The sequence below is a fragment of the Cnephaeus nilssonii genome, assembly GCF_951640355.1.
Source record: "Cnephaeus nilssonii genome assembly, chromosome: 1".
Taxonomy (NCBI): domain Eukaryota; kingdom Metazoa; phylum Chordata; class Mammalia; order Chiroptera; family Vespertilionidae; genus Cnephaeus; species Cnephaeus nilssonii.
This window is the reverse complement of record NC_137072.1, coordinates 62,604,513-62,619,557: the sequence shown is the minus strand read 5'-3', so window position 1 is coordinate 62,619,557 and position 15,045 is coordinate 62,604,513. Positions and strand designations below refer to the sequence as shown.

The 15,045-nt window shown below is 37.1% G+C and overlaps 1 protein-coding gene across 2 annotated transcripts in view; it reads left to right on the top strand.

Moving 5' to 3' along the window:
* The window catches only part of ARHGAP24 (Rho GTPase activating protein 24), a 249,498-nt gene that overhangs the window by 96,074 nt on the left and 138,379 nt on the right, over positions 1–15,045 (top strand). Inside the window, exon 1 of one of the 2 annotated variants that reach the window (XM_079782176.1) lies at positions 13,028–13,707. The exons of the other annotated variant lie outside the window; for it this stretch is intronic. The gene's annotated coding sequence lies outside the window, so the exon portion shown is untranslated. Of the gene's footprint in view, positions 1–13,027; positions 13,708–15,045 lie in introns of those variants that run through there. 2 annotated transcript variants of the gene reach the window in all.

The window sequence follows — 15,045 nt, the reverse complement described above, 5'->3', positions numbered from 1 at the left end:
ATTAAAGTTTTAACACAAGCTGGCTAAATACCAACATTTCATTCTCTCACCCCAATCAAACAAAAACATTTCTAATGTGCCATTTCTCTTTAAGTTAGATACCTATAAAATTATTATAACAAATGTTCATGAGAAATTTGAGTTATTCTCACAAAAATTAAATGTTATTAAAATTATTAATACAGAGAAGAGCAATGAAGGTAATGCATCCATTAATCAACACATTCTCAAAGTTTACTTGGTGGGTTTACTTTTTATAAGTGACCCTGAAGGTTCACGACATATAATACCTGTTCAAACATTTTGTATTCATGAAAGCTTTGGTTAGAACAATTCTCTCTTCCAATATTAAGGGTCTACTATAGTGAACTGGAAAAATATTGTTCAATCATATTCTTAACTTAATAATGAGATAGGAATTTGAATTACATGGCCACTGGCATCTTTTCTAATGCTGAGATCCTAAGATTTTTATGTGTTCCTTGAGAAGTTTATTGGCTATTAAAAATGTCAGCATTTGAAATGACCTCTAGTGGTGTAGCTAGTAAACAGGTCAAAAAGAATGTCTCAGGATGCTGAATTGTAAATACTATAAAATATTTTTAGTAATTTTAAAGATATGTAAATTTTAGTGGATGTTTCCTCATTATTCCTCTTCCTAGGGGTGAGTTCACCCTGGAACTTGAGATCCAGCAGCTGGCTTATATGGATAGAAACAGAATCCTAGTCAAGGGAAATGAAATGCTCAGCCCAAAGAGAGCATTGTAAGGTATGCAAGGAGGTCACCCTATTATCAGCCAAATCTATTGCCTCTTATATTCATGCTACTTGATCTTTATGACAAAATTTCTAGGCTGGTTCTACTATGAAATTTTGTTTTCTTTTTGCCATCTCTTAAACGTTTATCATTTTATTCCACTTATAGTGTAGTAAAAAAGTAAAATAAAAAATTAATAGTGAAGATGCAGCCCCAATTAAGAGCAGCTACTGGTATTTACAGATTGGAGAAGATCTTCACATGTGTTATTATCATGTAGATAAGTACCAAATTATCAGGAGCATATAGAGAAAAGTTAATACATGTATTATATGCAAAATTAACTTTAGCATCTTTTTAAATTATGCTCATATCACTCTTTAGTGAAAGAGAGAGAAAGAAATAAAAGCTGGTGACATAATTAGTATTTTCCTTTATAATAAATGTGTTGTTTTTTTTTTCAACAAAATGAATCAGAGCTCCAAGTAAGTGAGAATTTCCAAAAAATAATTTTATATATTTTTATGTCATGATTATTGAATAATAATAGCTAATTAAAATAAACCTGGCTGTTTGTTTCTGACAAATATAGGTTCATGGTGAGGGCATTAATAACTATGAAATAAATATCTTAAAGTTATGATTATTGTTATAACATCAACTAGGTTTCAGAAAAACTAATTCAGAATTCCTTCAAAATCTAGCTAAATCTAACACATAATAGGAATATATATATATACTGAATTTTTCCCCTAACAACAACAACAAAAATCTTCCCTTGTTTTATGGAAACTACTCCCAACCTTCTCAATAAAACCAGATTCTTCACGTTGTCAATAAAAAGACTATCTCACATGGGGCCACGCAGCTTCAACTCTCTTTTCCTTAGAGCTTTGAGTGTTTCCTTCCCTTCAGGAGATGTGTTTGCATTAGCTCTTTGCAGTCATCCCATGAGGACTACATTAGACCTCGTGCTTTCATAGTTTTCAATATACCCTTCCCTATTATAACCAATGGAATGCGTCATATAAGACTGGGTTCTTACAAAGGACCCATGGGAACAAAGGAATACAACAGGCCATGAAATACCACCTGGTCTTCAGGGTGACCTGTCCCGACTGCACCATGGCCGCTCCTCTGTTCTGATGTAGCTGCTACCATCTTGGAGCCTATCACTTAGGAGACTTTCTAGACATTCATGTTGCTCAACCCAACTAAGCCCGATAACCAGAAAATAATTTCTTCCTCTACTCTGAGAGCCTCTCTCTGGCTTTATTTTCTTTTTAAAAGAACTACCTCAGCCCGGCTGGTGTGGCACAGTGGTTGAGCATCAACCGATGAACCTGGAGGTCATGGTTCCATTCCAGGTCAGGGCATGTGCCCAGGTTGCAGGCTCAGTCTCCAATAGGGGGCATGCAGGAGGCAGCTGATCAATAATTCTCATCATTGATATTTCTATCTCTCTATCCCTCTCCCTTTCTCTCTCTGAAATAAATAAAAACATTTTAAATAAATAAAGAAAGAAAAACCTACCTCATTCCAGGATAATAAAAAAAAAAAAATAGTCAAGCTCTTCATTGGAAAGACCAAGACCAAAGACCAGGACAGAATAGTAACCACCTCAGTTCACCTCAATGGGTCAAAGTTCACATAGGAGGTAAGCATAGGAGCAATAGGAATCATGTATTTTTTATTCATCTATACCAGTAAACTGCCTTGCTTTGACTGACTGGAGCAACTGATCTATAACAATGGGAAAAAACAACCTAACTACCTGAGTAGAAATCATGAGACAGAACTTTGTAGTAAAGTACAAATAACAACTAAATGGAAAATCTCATTGTGTATTCTAGGCCTGACTCAAATGCTTATATATATATATATATATATATATATATATATATATATATATATGACTTTACTTAATGGTGTTAGTGTCCTCAAATGTCCAATCCCCGAAGTCTTTTTCATATCTATGAGTTAAAGTCTATTTCTTTAAAGTGAAAATTTCCTAAACAGTTAAACAAGTCTTACTTGACGGGTATTCATTATATCTATAAATGGGGAGTAAATGCTGAATTGAAATTAGGAGAGAACTCATGAAATGTAGTTGTGGGAAACTTACTGAATTGTGAAAAGTGGAAATTTCCCCACAGAATCTATTTTATTAGAATTAGGAGTTTTACATCTGATCATATTATTAAACCCAAGTATAAATCCAAGTGGAGATAATCCTTTCAATGTAAAGACTTTTAATAAGATATGTAATACAAAATCATAGCTCTGTACCCCAGATCGGTTAAATTCTGTCCCAATTGACTAACTGCTTTGTTTTGATAAAATTCTTAGTTAGCATGATCTGTATCAGATATTACCGTAACGTTCAATATTTAAATCCAAGTACCTATCTCTTTAGGACTAGATCTAAGAAAATGTTGCTTTATTGAACACTTACTGAATGATATTAATGTATTGACAGAGGGATACTGAATTTCCTAAGCTTCATTTTTCTTATCTGTAAAATTAAAATAATTATACTCAGTAAGTCACTGCTCCATAATTTGTGTCTTGTTTTTTGTTTTTTTCTCAGAAAGGTCAGGAAGAAACTTCTGATGTCACATGGGTTTTTTTCATTTTCTTGTCCATTTTAGCTTAATTTGGGACCATGTAAATCAGAAAGGGAACATTTAAGACATTTAGGTAGCAGGGAGTGATTGGTTTTATCATCAAAAGGCCCTCAATTGGGTGCCAGCAGATCCCTTGAAATGCATCCTTCTGCTTCTAATATTGCTGACCATAACATTTAGAACTTTGGTGAGAAAGTGAAAACTAGTTTTAGGTAATATATCTTTTCATTAGAGAGAAATAGGGCTCAAGAACAGCAGGCCCTTTTCCACCTCAGTGAAATCTTTCTTCTGTTTGTGTCCTTCTCTGCAGCCAGTTAACAACATTTATTGATCCCCTGTGGTGGGTAGAGATGTTTATTGCCTCTGGTAGAGCCTGTGCTCACTTGTTCATTCCTAGCCTTCCCCTCTCTCTCTCAAGATGTCACAGTAGCCCTCTTCACAAGAGATTGTCTGCCATTATATAGTTTCTTTTTTGTTGTTGTTTTAATGGGAAATGTCATGGGGCCTGAGGAGGAAAGTAGCTACCAGAAGAAATATTTTGAGAACCACTGTTTAACCAGTTGGAAAGTTGTGCAACTGCAAAGCTGCATGGAAATGCTTATAAATTCAGTTTTTTATGCATCATTCCTTTATTTTTTGCTTTATGAATAAAATATTGGTATGACATGATGGTAATCCTATATAATAAAAAGGTAATATGCAAATTGACTGAATGGCGAAACGACTGGTCGCAATGATGTGCACTGACCATCAGGGGGCAGACGCTCAATGTAGGAGCTGCCCCCTGGTGGTCAATGTGCTCCCACAGGGGGAGCGCAGCTCAGCCACAATCTGGGCTGACTGCTGGCAAGCGCAGCAGCCCACCTCCGCAGCAGTGCTAAGGATATCCAATTGTGACTTAGGCCCGCTCCCCACTCTGCCATCAGTTGAACATCCTCTGAGAGCTCCCAGACTGCGAAAGGGCACAGGCTGGGCTGAGGGACAGCCCCCCTCCACCAGTGCACAAATGTCGTGCAATGGGCCTCTAGTATCTTTATATTGTGTTATTATTTATACTTGACTAGCCACAAAAATCATGGAGTTCATTTCCAAATCAATGTAACACCAAATCCATAAAATTTAGTGTAGATTATCATAAAAATAACAACTCCTTAGATTCTCAGTTTATATGGCATTTCAACATCCAATCTGATTTAAGTTTCATTTGATGGCTAGGGAAAATGAGAGAGAGGGAGAAGTGATTTGCCAAGGGTTGCTCAGCTGGTAAGTGGTAGAGTCCACCTGACCCCATGCCAGGTCTCTTTCCACCAAAAAAGGATATCTCTCCATTTGCTGCTGATTCTTGGAGGTACTTTAGATTCTCCTTATTTCTCTAATTCCCCTTGCAAATTGGCAATGGTAGAGAAAAGTAAAGCAAATAAAACTATATTAGTGCAATATGATTCCAGTGTTAGGGAAGTTCCTGTGCATATGCAGATTTTATGACCTTGTGACCTGTTTTGTTGTAGACTTATTGAATGAAAATACCGCCTTGTGTTTGAGTTTTCCTTAAAAGTTCTTCGTTGAAATAGCCGAAGTAAGTTCAGTTTAGGAAAGCAAGCTTACAGCAAGCTTCAAAGAATCCACACATGTAATTTATCAAGTAAAAATTACAATGGGTTCTTTGAGTAAAATATATGTTTTTGTAAACAGACTGTATAAGTAGTTATTTAGAACTTATCAGCATGTATAAATGAAACATAAGATCGGCATCACCTATATTTAGTGTGTTATTGAGATAAAATATTTATTGTTCATCCTTGTTCTAGGGATAAGGAGAAACATGGTTATAAAATTTGTACAAACAACTTGGACCAACAGAACACAGAAAATTGGCATGTGGATTAAAATATCCAACACAATCTATAACAAATAATTATAAATGTACTTACTCACCCATCCTCCATCCCATAAAGAGATGCTGTAAAACTAATGTATGCCAAATTTTTGGCACCTAAAAAACAAAGCTCTTAATTAGAATAGACTTTTTGACCTAGTGATTTTTTTTTTCTAGAAATTTATTCTAAGAGAAGACTTTCAAAAAAGAAATCTACAGAAAAACACATTTTGAATACTATAATAGTGTAATTTTACTAGAAAAACTGGTAACAAAATTTGAGCCCAACTATAGAAGAATGAATAAATAACCTATATCATATTAATTCAAAATATTATTATGCAGGCATTTAAAATAACAAATATAGTAATGATTTTAGTTATATATTTTGCAGTTTACAAAGTTTTTTCTCCAAAATCTTATTTTAATGATACAAGGCAAATGCTTATAAAATAATCAAATGATATCATAAATATATATGTGTAGGAACTATGACTATAACCATATAAAACTCTACACATGGATAAAGCTTGGAATACATATCTATCCTATATAATAAAGAGGTAATATGCAAATTGACCATTATTCCAACACACAAGATGGCCGCCCCCATGTGGTCAAAGATGGCCAACCCCATGTGGACACAAGATGGTTGCCACAAGCTGGCCGGCAGGGGAGGGCAGTTGGGGGTGATCAGGCTTGCAGGGGAGGGCGGTTAGGAGTGACCAGGCTGGCAGGGGAGGGCAGTTGGGAGGGACAAGGCCAGCAGGGGAGGACAGTTAGGGGCTACCAGGCCAGAGGGGAGCAGTTAGGCATTGATCAGGCTGGCAGGGGAGTGGTTAGGGAGTGATCAGGCTGGCAGGCAGAAGTGGCTAGGGGCGATCAGGCAGGCAGGCAGGTGAGCGGTTTGGAGTCAGCAGTCCTGGATTGTGAGAGGGATGTCCGACTGCCCATTTGAGATTGGGCCTAAATGGGCATTTGGACATCCCTCGAGGGGTCCCAGATTGGAGAGGGTGCAGGCTGGGCTAAGGGACACACCCCTCCATGCATGAATTTCATGCACCAGGCCTCTAGTATGTATATATGTATGTAGATAGATACACACAAACACTGTACTGGTGAAAAGGATATAGATATCACTTTCTTTAATATTAAGATACTTAATTTTAGGCAGAAACTTGTCCTTAATACTGTTACTGTTAAAATTTAAACAGGTACATAGAGTGATTATTCCCCTTGAATAGATTAAACTAAAAAAAATTTTTTTCATGATAAAATGAATCCATAAAACAGGTATCTTACTATTATTTCTATATGAATGCATAAATTGAGTTTTTCAATTGTTTTTTAATCAACCAAAAGGAAGGTTAATAAATTATATTAGCTCATTCCATATAAATAAAATATAAGTGTATTCAAACTTTATTTAGCTTCCAAAAATAATTGAAATTCTAGCTGAAGCCCAACTAAAGTGTAGGAATAATGCAAATAGAAATTTGTTTAGTTACAGTCCGAATGAAGATAGAACATAAGTAAAAGTACTATTTAGTGTTTTCCTTAAGATAATTTATTGGAAATTTTTATTTTGAAAATGCCACACTTTCATAGTTTTGAGCCTCTAGCTCAATAATATTTGAAGAACATAATGAGTTCTCAATTTCATTTGTGTTGACTTTTTGTTTAAAGAGTAAAACCCATTCTCTTGAAGTAGAACCCTACTCAGCTCATGAACCTTTTTCTCCAAATGAGCATGTTAAGAAAATTTATTTCAATTTAAAAATAAGCACATGACTATGACTTAATTAATAAAAAGTTAAATGCTCAAGTTATAGATTAAGTCTGTTTCTTCAGTTCCTCAAATGCTATTTCAGAAAACAAACAAATAATACATTAGTAGGTGGATGAATTTTAGGCTGAATCCAAATAATCTTCACTGGCCTCCAGAGTTTTGTGCTCAACACTTTTGTTCCCAAGAAATATACACACTGAGGACTGGAGTCTGCCATTTAATTAACAGGATGATGTTTGAATATTCTTATAATTCTGAGTTCTCTACCAGTTGGCTCCCAATTAGGACAGAAAGGTATACAGAACACAAATGGAGGTGCAAGTAAGGCCTAAGTAACATCAGTAATGCAATCTCTCAGCCAGGCACCCTGCTTACCCCCAAAGACATTAGTATTGCCATTACCGAAAAGATCTCCCTAAAAGATGTACTAAGGCTACGTCATTGTTTAGAAGACAATAGCTTTTCTTGGTCATGTATATACTGTCTGTTTACTTTCCCCCTTTCAGAAATAAGTAGTGACCCCAAACTATGATTATGTATTCATGAATATATACCATGCTATTTATATTTGTACCATATCCATTCTCTCTATATTTTTACATACAGGTATACACCTGTTATTTTGCTTATCTCCCTTTTTTATATTCTAAAAATCAATAAAACCAACTACTCTATAGTTTCCTTATGTTATAATACTATAGCATCTCAAATGTTTTATGTGTCCTCGGGAATATTTTTAATGCAGATGGTGAGAGTTGCAAAGATTATAAGCATGGTGAATTAGCTTTTTCAAGAAATGTATTTTTAAGAAAGAGGGAGAAATGGGCAATATCTGTAATACTCTCAGCAATGAAGTTAAATTAAAAAAAAATGATTCCCAAACATCGTCTTGAACTAGAATTGGTAGTCTTTCTTTTCCTTCCTTCCTTCCTTCTTTCCTTCCTTCCTTCCTTCCTTCCTTCCTTCCTTCCTTCCTTCCTTCCTTCCTTTTTCCCTTTCTTTTTCTTTCTTTCTTTCTTTCTTTCTTTCTTTCTTTCTTTCTTTCTTTCTTTCTTTCTTTCTTTCTTTTTTCTTGCTACTGTTATGAATCGTAATGCAAATATCTGTGTTTTCCGATGGTCTTAGGCTCTACAGCAGTGGTTCTCAACCTGTGGGTCGCAACCCACAGGTTGAGAACCACTAGCAGGGTCGCCAAAGACCATCAGAAAACACAGATATTTGCATTACAATTCATAACAGTAGCAAAATTACAGTTATGAAGTAGCAACGAAAATAATTTTATGGTTGGGGGTCACCATAACATAAGGAACTGTATTAAAGGGTTGCGGCATTAGAAAGGTTGAGAACCACTGACTTAGAGATAAAATTATTAACATTGTAATGTATATTTTACAGATTTTTCTACACTATTAAACACTTATTACAAAATTCAGATAACATTGCACACACTATTTTCTAATATGCTTTACTCAGTAAATGTACAATGAAGAGTCTTAAATGTCCTAACATGGTGCTGTAAATGTCAATCATTATTATACCATGGCATATAGATATATCTTAAGATATATCAGGGGCATTGGAAGTTTTGGAAGACTTTTCCCTCAAGGATTCACTTGATGGAAAAGAGGAGCACCCTTGTTCCTATGTGTCCCAGGCTTCCCGAAGGAGCTCTTACCGAAGGACTCTGGGTGAACGCAGTGAGGCTGTGATCACCAGTCTCGGGGGCCAGGTGCTGAGAGCCCTTTGTGCAGATTACCTGCCTATGATGTTCTGTGGTGCTGTGAAGGGCCGCAATTATACTGTAAGACTATATTTTTACAAAACTTAAATATCTCCAGTGATCCTGACTGTACATTTTTTGTTTTTAATCCTCACCTGAGGATATTTTTCCATTGATTTTTAGAGAGAGTGGAAGAGAGAGGGAAAGACAGAGAGAAAGTGAGAGAAAAACTTCACTTGGTTGCCTCCTGCAGTAGCTCTGACCAGGGCAAGGGGTGGGGAGGAGCCTGCAACCGAGGTACATGCCCTTGACTGGAATCGAACCCAGGACTTTTTGGTCCACAGACCAATGCTCTATCCACTGAGCCAAACCGACGAGGGCCTGACTGTACATTTTTATGTCACTTTAAATTCCCAGAAATCCCTTTCTCTGCATTCAGAAGGGATAATCTTCAGGTTCCCCTCTCCACCTTATTTATACTCCCGAGTATTTCTTTTTCTAAACCACTTGGAGGTATTTAGGAAAGCTTTCAGGAAAGTCAGGACAGTGGTTCTTCACATCTTAGAGTAGGAAAGGCATTAATAGATCTTTATGCAAACAAAAAATATAATCACCATCCAGTAAAAAGCAAAGTTATCTTTTAAGATACAGTAAATTATGACTGTGCAGGAAATGTTCAGTTTCATGATTTTAACTATATAAAGATTGAGAAGTCACATATCTTTAAGCATCCATACAAAGTGGCTGGAATGCTAAAAGCTTGCACATTTCAGATTACTCTAAATTTTTCCCTGAAGACCTTCAATGTTTGAACAGTATTTGCTTTCCATGGCTTATAGATATTATCATGGGAGTTGTTTCTAAGGCCTAAGAAAAGGAATCAAACTGAAGGGAGCGGCAGGGAAAAATGTGTTAGAAAAACACCTTTTCTCATTGGATTACAAACCAGAAACAGTTCTGTCCTACTCATCCGGGAACCCAGTTCCACCCTAAGTGGAAAGATTCAAAGGATTTCAGGCCCAACTGCCTTGAATATCTGTGTGAAGGTAAACACTCCCACTAGGACAATCTAGAAGATACTATCATTGGACAAGATAGCAAGAACCAAATAGGAAACCAAGACATTGATCTCCACCGGATCACTAATGGTAACCCCTGCTTTCACGTGCTTTCTTCTTAATTCGTTTAACCTTCAATGCAAGTGTTTTTGGTGTGTTGTTGTTGTTGTTGTTTTAATACATGTTCCTGAAATGAGGCTCTTAAAATCCAACAGAAGAATTGAAGAGACCGAGACAAAGAAAGGGAGGAGGCCTGTGCTCTTGTTTTCTGCGGTGGAGTTACACTCAGGAGACACTAGCTGCAGTGTTTGAAAAACAAAACACCTTAACGGGCCAGAATAATAATTTGAAGAAAGTGCCCAAAACTGTATTTTCATTTCTATCATTTCTGACTTGAGAGATAACTGAAAACATAGTGCAATAGTGTCTAATTAAAACACACACACACACACAACAACAAGCAAAAAAAAAACAACAAAAAACAGACTGTGGTTGTTTTTTCATCCTTTCTGCATTCAGGAATAACATGGATTTGGGAATGAGAGGAAGCAGCCTTTCCACTTGGCTGTATGTTATGTATGTCATCGCAGATGAACTCTTTCTTATTTTACTTGTTCTGTAGTTAAATGTGATGCCACTAGAACAAGTGGGTTGTCGTGAGGGTCAAAATGCATGTTCTAAGCCAAAGGAGCAATGAATTGAACACCAAATAGCTAAAGGCCCTTCACCTCCTTTTATGAGGGTTGATGGGTTATTTAGCATACTGCTAGTGTTCGGGGTTTTTTTCCTTCACAACTTGACATGGAAAATTGAGATTAAAGTATGCATATTTATTCTTTTTATCCACTATTTATTTTGATGTATTACTAACTTAGTCAATGGCCCAAATGCCAGTACAAACCTCTTTTTAATAAAAATTTCTGAAACAAACCATTTCTCTCTGCAAGAGTTCCAAATTTGTGAATTTATTTCTAAGGCTAGGTTTGGGGAGGATGAGGAGGCAGATTTCATGAAGGAATTTTGGATGGTGCACTTTGCAGATGGGAATGTTAAAAGCAGAAGCAAGTTATGATCAAAGAATGGTATTCTCTGAAAAGACTGCAAAACTATGGAAAAAGGAGATTGAATGCAGAAATTGAGAATTTGCTATGAATCAGACTGCTGGCTTGCAGATGCAATTCCAAGGTTACTCTTATAACTGGGAATGCCACTGGAAAAGGGGAGAGCAGACACGTGTACCATGCAGGCAGCAGGCAGACTCTGCCTCCAGCTTTCCAATAACGTTGCAAGAAAGAACCTGGCATTTTATTAACATCCTCAGACCCAGAGGACTGAAAATTATGACTCCTCTACTGTACTCCAAATACAGTTTAAAAAATGCCTTCTCTGCTACATTTAAGGGTAGGAGATTGCCTCGCTTCCTTATGGACATTCCTAAGGATCTGGTAATTTGAACAGATTGAAATAAAATAATGCATTGAGTGTAAGTTGGAAAACAGGTATTCTGCCATAGAGAAAGACCTCTGAATTCACTTCTTCTACTTGATGTTAAAGAGCTATTGGCACATATTAACAAAATTGGTGTGGGTTTTTTTTGTTGTTGTTGTTGTTTGTTTGTTTGTTTGTTGTATCTTAAAATGACTTTATTGTTTTTTGAAAGAACAAAGTATGTCTTTTTTTTCTAAAAATGTCTGCATTCTATAAAGGTTAACATGCAGTAAATAATCTCAAGTGGATTTCTTGGTACTTGCATTCTTGCCTTTCCTCCCCCCACTATTTAAAAATCAATTTTCTCTGTCTGAGAAAATTATACTTTAACATATTTACTCTGAATATAGGACTCTAGGCCATGCTGACCTTGATTGTAATTCGAGCTCTACCGTTTTGTGGTAACAGTGTGCAGGCTGATTTTTCTCATCTATGAAATGGCAATAATTTCAGCAACCTGGTGTGGTTACTGTGAGGATTAACTGAGGTAACATCCAGGATGCTCCAGCCCTGTGTGTCTTATGAGACAGGTGTTCACATTGTGAGTCCCTTTCCTGTTCCCCACTGGTCTCCCTTCTCTTGCCCGCTCCCACCCCCACCAGAAACAACCTAATGTCTGAATAATGCATACATAATTGCAGGAACATTAGCCTGGATGCCCAGAAGCATTTGTTACTGAGTTAACTTAGCAGTGAATTTGGCATTCCATCCCCAAGCTTTCCCTTTCATTAATCCCTGTGGGGAAGCCCCTCAAACCCAGGAGTGCTGGGGACACCAGGCGAACTGTGAAACAGCCAAACCTGTGAACTGTTTCTACCAGAGTTTCGGCTGGTCTGGCTCTGCCTCAGAGAGCAGATGGAACGCACGTTGCTCACTGACTGACTGGCCATGTGCTTGCTGCCATCTAGATCCGCCACAAGGAGGACAGCAGTGCAGTAAAATCTTGAACTCTATTTATAGCCCACTTGAAACAAACACTGTTGTGAAGCCTGAGTCCTCTTGAAAACACAGAAAGTAACTCAGTAGTCCCAGTACTAACTAGGACAATGGAAGGCAGGAAAGTATAGTAAGTCCTTTTTTTTCCGGCACTCCAATTTACGAAGTACTATCTCATACGTTGTTCTATTCACCCTCACACCAACCCACGATGTAGACAGAGCAGACACTAGTAACGAATCCCCATTTTGTAGATTATAAAATTAATACACATGGGAGTAGATAAATTGCTCAAATCACAGGGCTAGTGAATAGTGGAGGAGGAGAGAGGAAAGGGACTGAAGAGTTAGAATAATTTCCTGTTAAAGCTGTGGATCTAAATATAGGTAAATAATTATATACCTATAAGTAAAAACATATACAGCTAACATAAATAATGTTTTGCAATATACTTGCAAGCTTAAAAATTGTTACTTTTCCGCTTTTGATAGGAAAACCAAAATATGGAAAGTAAGACCCTAGAGAGACTCTACAGGGAAACATTTATATGCATGTTTGTATCTGTCTGTAACATATACATGCTGAATGATTATATTTTAGACAAGAAATGCCTTCTTGAAACCTCTCCAAATTAAATGTGTAGAAGTCAAGATTAATCTTGAAAAAATGCGAGGAATTTTTATGAGAAATTGTAATTGATTCTGACAGTCATCTATGAAATAAAAACATCTTTGCTATCATTTTAATATGGGGGGTGGTATTTGCATAATTCTAGTATGTACACAAAAAGCAAGACTTCAATAATATGAATTAGTTTATAGACCAGAAATGATTTTGCTCTTAAAAGAATTATTTTATATTGATTTTGGCAAATACTCAATTTTCTAAGACCTTTCTTTATGCCTTGTTACCTGGAAAGGGCTTGCAAATGTTTTAGCTTAAGAAGGATGTCTGGGCAATTAGAATGGCTTGTTGAAGTGTGTGTGTGTGTGTGTGTGTGTGTGTGTGTGTGTGTGTGTGTGTGAAAGAGGGGGAGGTGATAAAGAGATTGGCTCAGTGCCATCAAATTTACTGCTCCTCTGATAATTGTCACAGCTCTGATTTATGGAGTTTAGAATGTCTTGAAAGGCAAGGTGTCTGGAGTTTAGGGTCTTCCCTTGATGATCCCTCCTCTTCCTCTTCCTCGTACACCCCTTTTGCCTGTGTTCACCTTGTGGTGACCTTGCAGGACTCAGCATTTTTACCTGAGCTCAGTAGCTGGGGAGAGGGCCGTGGTTTCCATTCCTGGGTGATGGAGTCATGGGAGAAACTGCAGCGAACCAACAGAGGGTAGGACCCGAGCCTGCTGGGCTCAAATGTGCTTTAAGCCGCTCAGGACAGAGCAGCTGCTCTGTCTCCCAGCCTGCAAGTGCAGCCTGCATTTGTCACTGACCACTGGAGTGTGTGTTTGTGCAAGGTGAGAGCTGGGTGCTTTTTCGTTAATTTGGAGACAAACTGCCAGGTATTGCTGTTGATTGTGTTTGATGGTTTGGGGATATGTATATCACCACAAATTCAGGTCCTAGACTGAGTGTGCTGTTATTTATGCCCTTGTTTTCTGACATGATCCATTCAGCTTTCCATACTGTCAAATCGTGGCAGCAGATTGGACATACGCTCCTCTTAAGCTGAAATGTGATCAGTTTGGTGCCATTTTCTTGGATTCTTTCATTAATTGCTGCTGCCAAATGATGTAGCTGTTCATCTGCAGGATCCTAGTGCTGACTTGGAAGCATATGGCAACTGCTTTAGATGTAAATCTGAATTGCTAGATTTTTGGAGTACTTGCTGTGGTATGTTGTTTGTTCACCCACATGTTAGTGTTTGAAACTTTGGAGAGAGTGGAATGCCTTAGGTTCTGTGTTTTTGCTTATCAAAATGAAAACTTCTGTTTGGCCATTGCTGTGTGTGTGTGTGTGTGTGTGTGTGTTTAAAAAGAAAACACACAACTGTTTGAAACCAAAAGAAAACCAAGTAATACTTTGCTATCTTTTGATGTACTTATAATTACTCTGTTATTAGCGTATTTGAATTGGAACTCCACATGTTGTGTGCACAAGGACAGTACAGCTGCAGTGTGCACCAGGTATGTGGGGACATAGGTGTGGACTCATGCTCAGCACAGCAGGATTCCAGAATGTGCTCAGGGTAACCTGGCAGGCCTTCCTCCTGCAACAGTTTTGTATATTACCTACTTAACCGAACCTGCACAAAATATAAGCAATACATTGTATTGTTGTATCTAAGTAAAAATATAGGAGATTTGTACTCATGAAACACATGCCTAGAAAAGAGGAACGTATTTGGTATAAATGGGTCAGAAAAAGGTTCCAAAAGCTATCAAATTTTAGATGGAGGGAAAAGATAATATGCTAATGTGAGGAATAATTATGATGGAATACCGAACAGTCCTTCAGCTGTTCAAATTTTAGATCTAAGGAAAGAACAATAGCCTATTTAAGAAAATTCAGAGTCAGCAGAAATGAAGCCAAGAGCAAAAACTCTTAATAAAACACATTGTCAACCTGCAGAAAGTACTTATCTGTCTCAATTAAGTTGAATTTTGTTTCCAAGATTGGTAGTGTTAGAATTTTTTTTTAAATGTCCATTTTAAAGTTGTACTTAAAAGTTGGTCTCCATTTGGGCAGCATTTGAAAACTAATCAGGTAAAATAAGTTATATTCAAATGCAGTGAACATTGAAATTGTTCAAAACACTTACCAACTAACATACAATATCTAAGTCGTTCGTCATA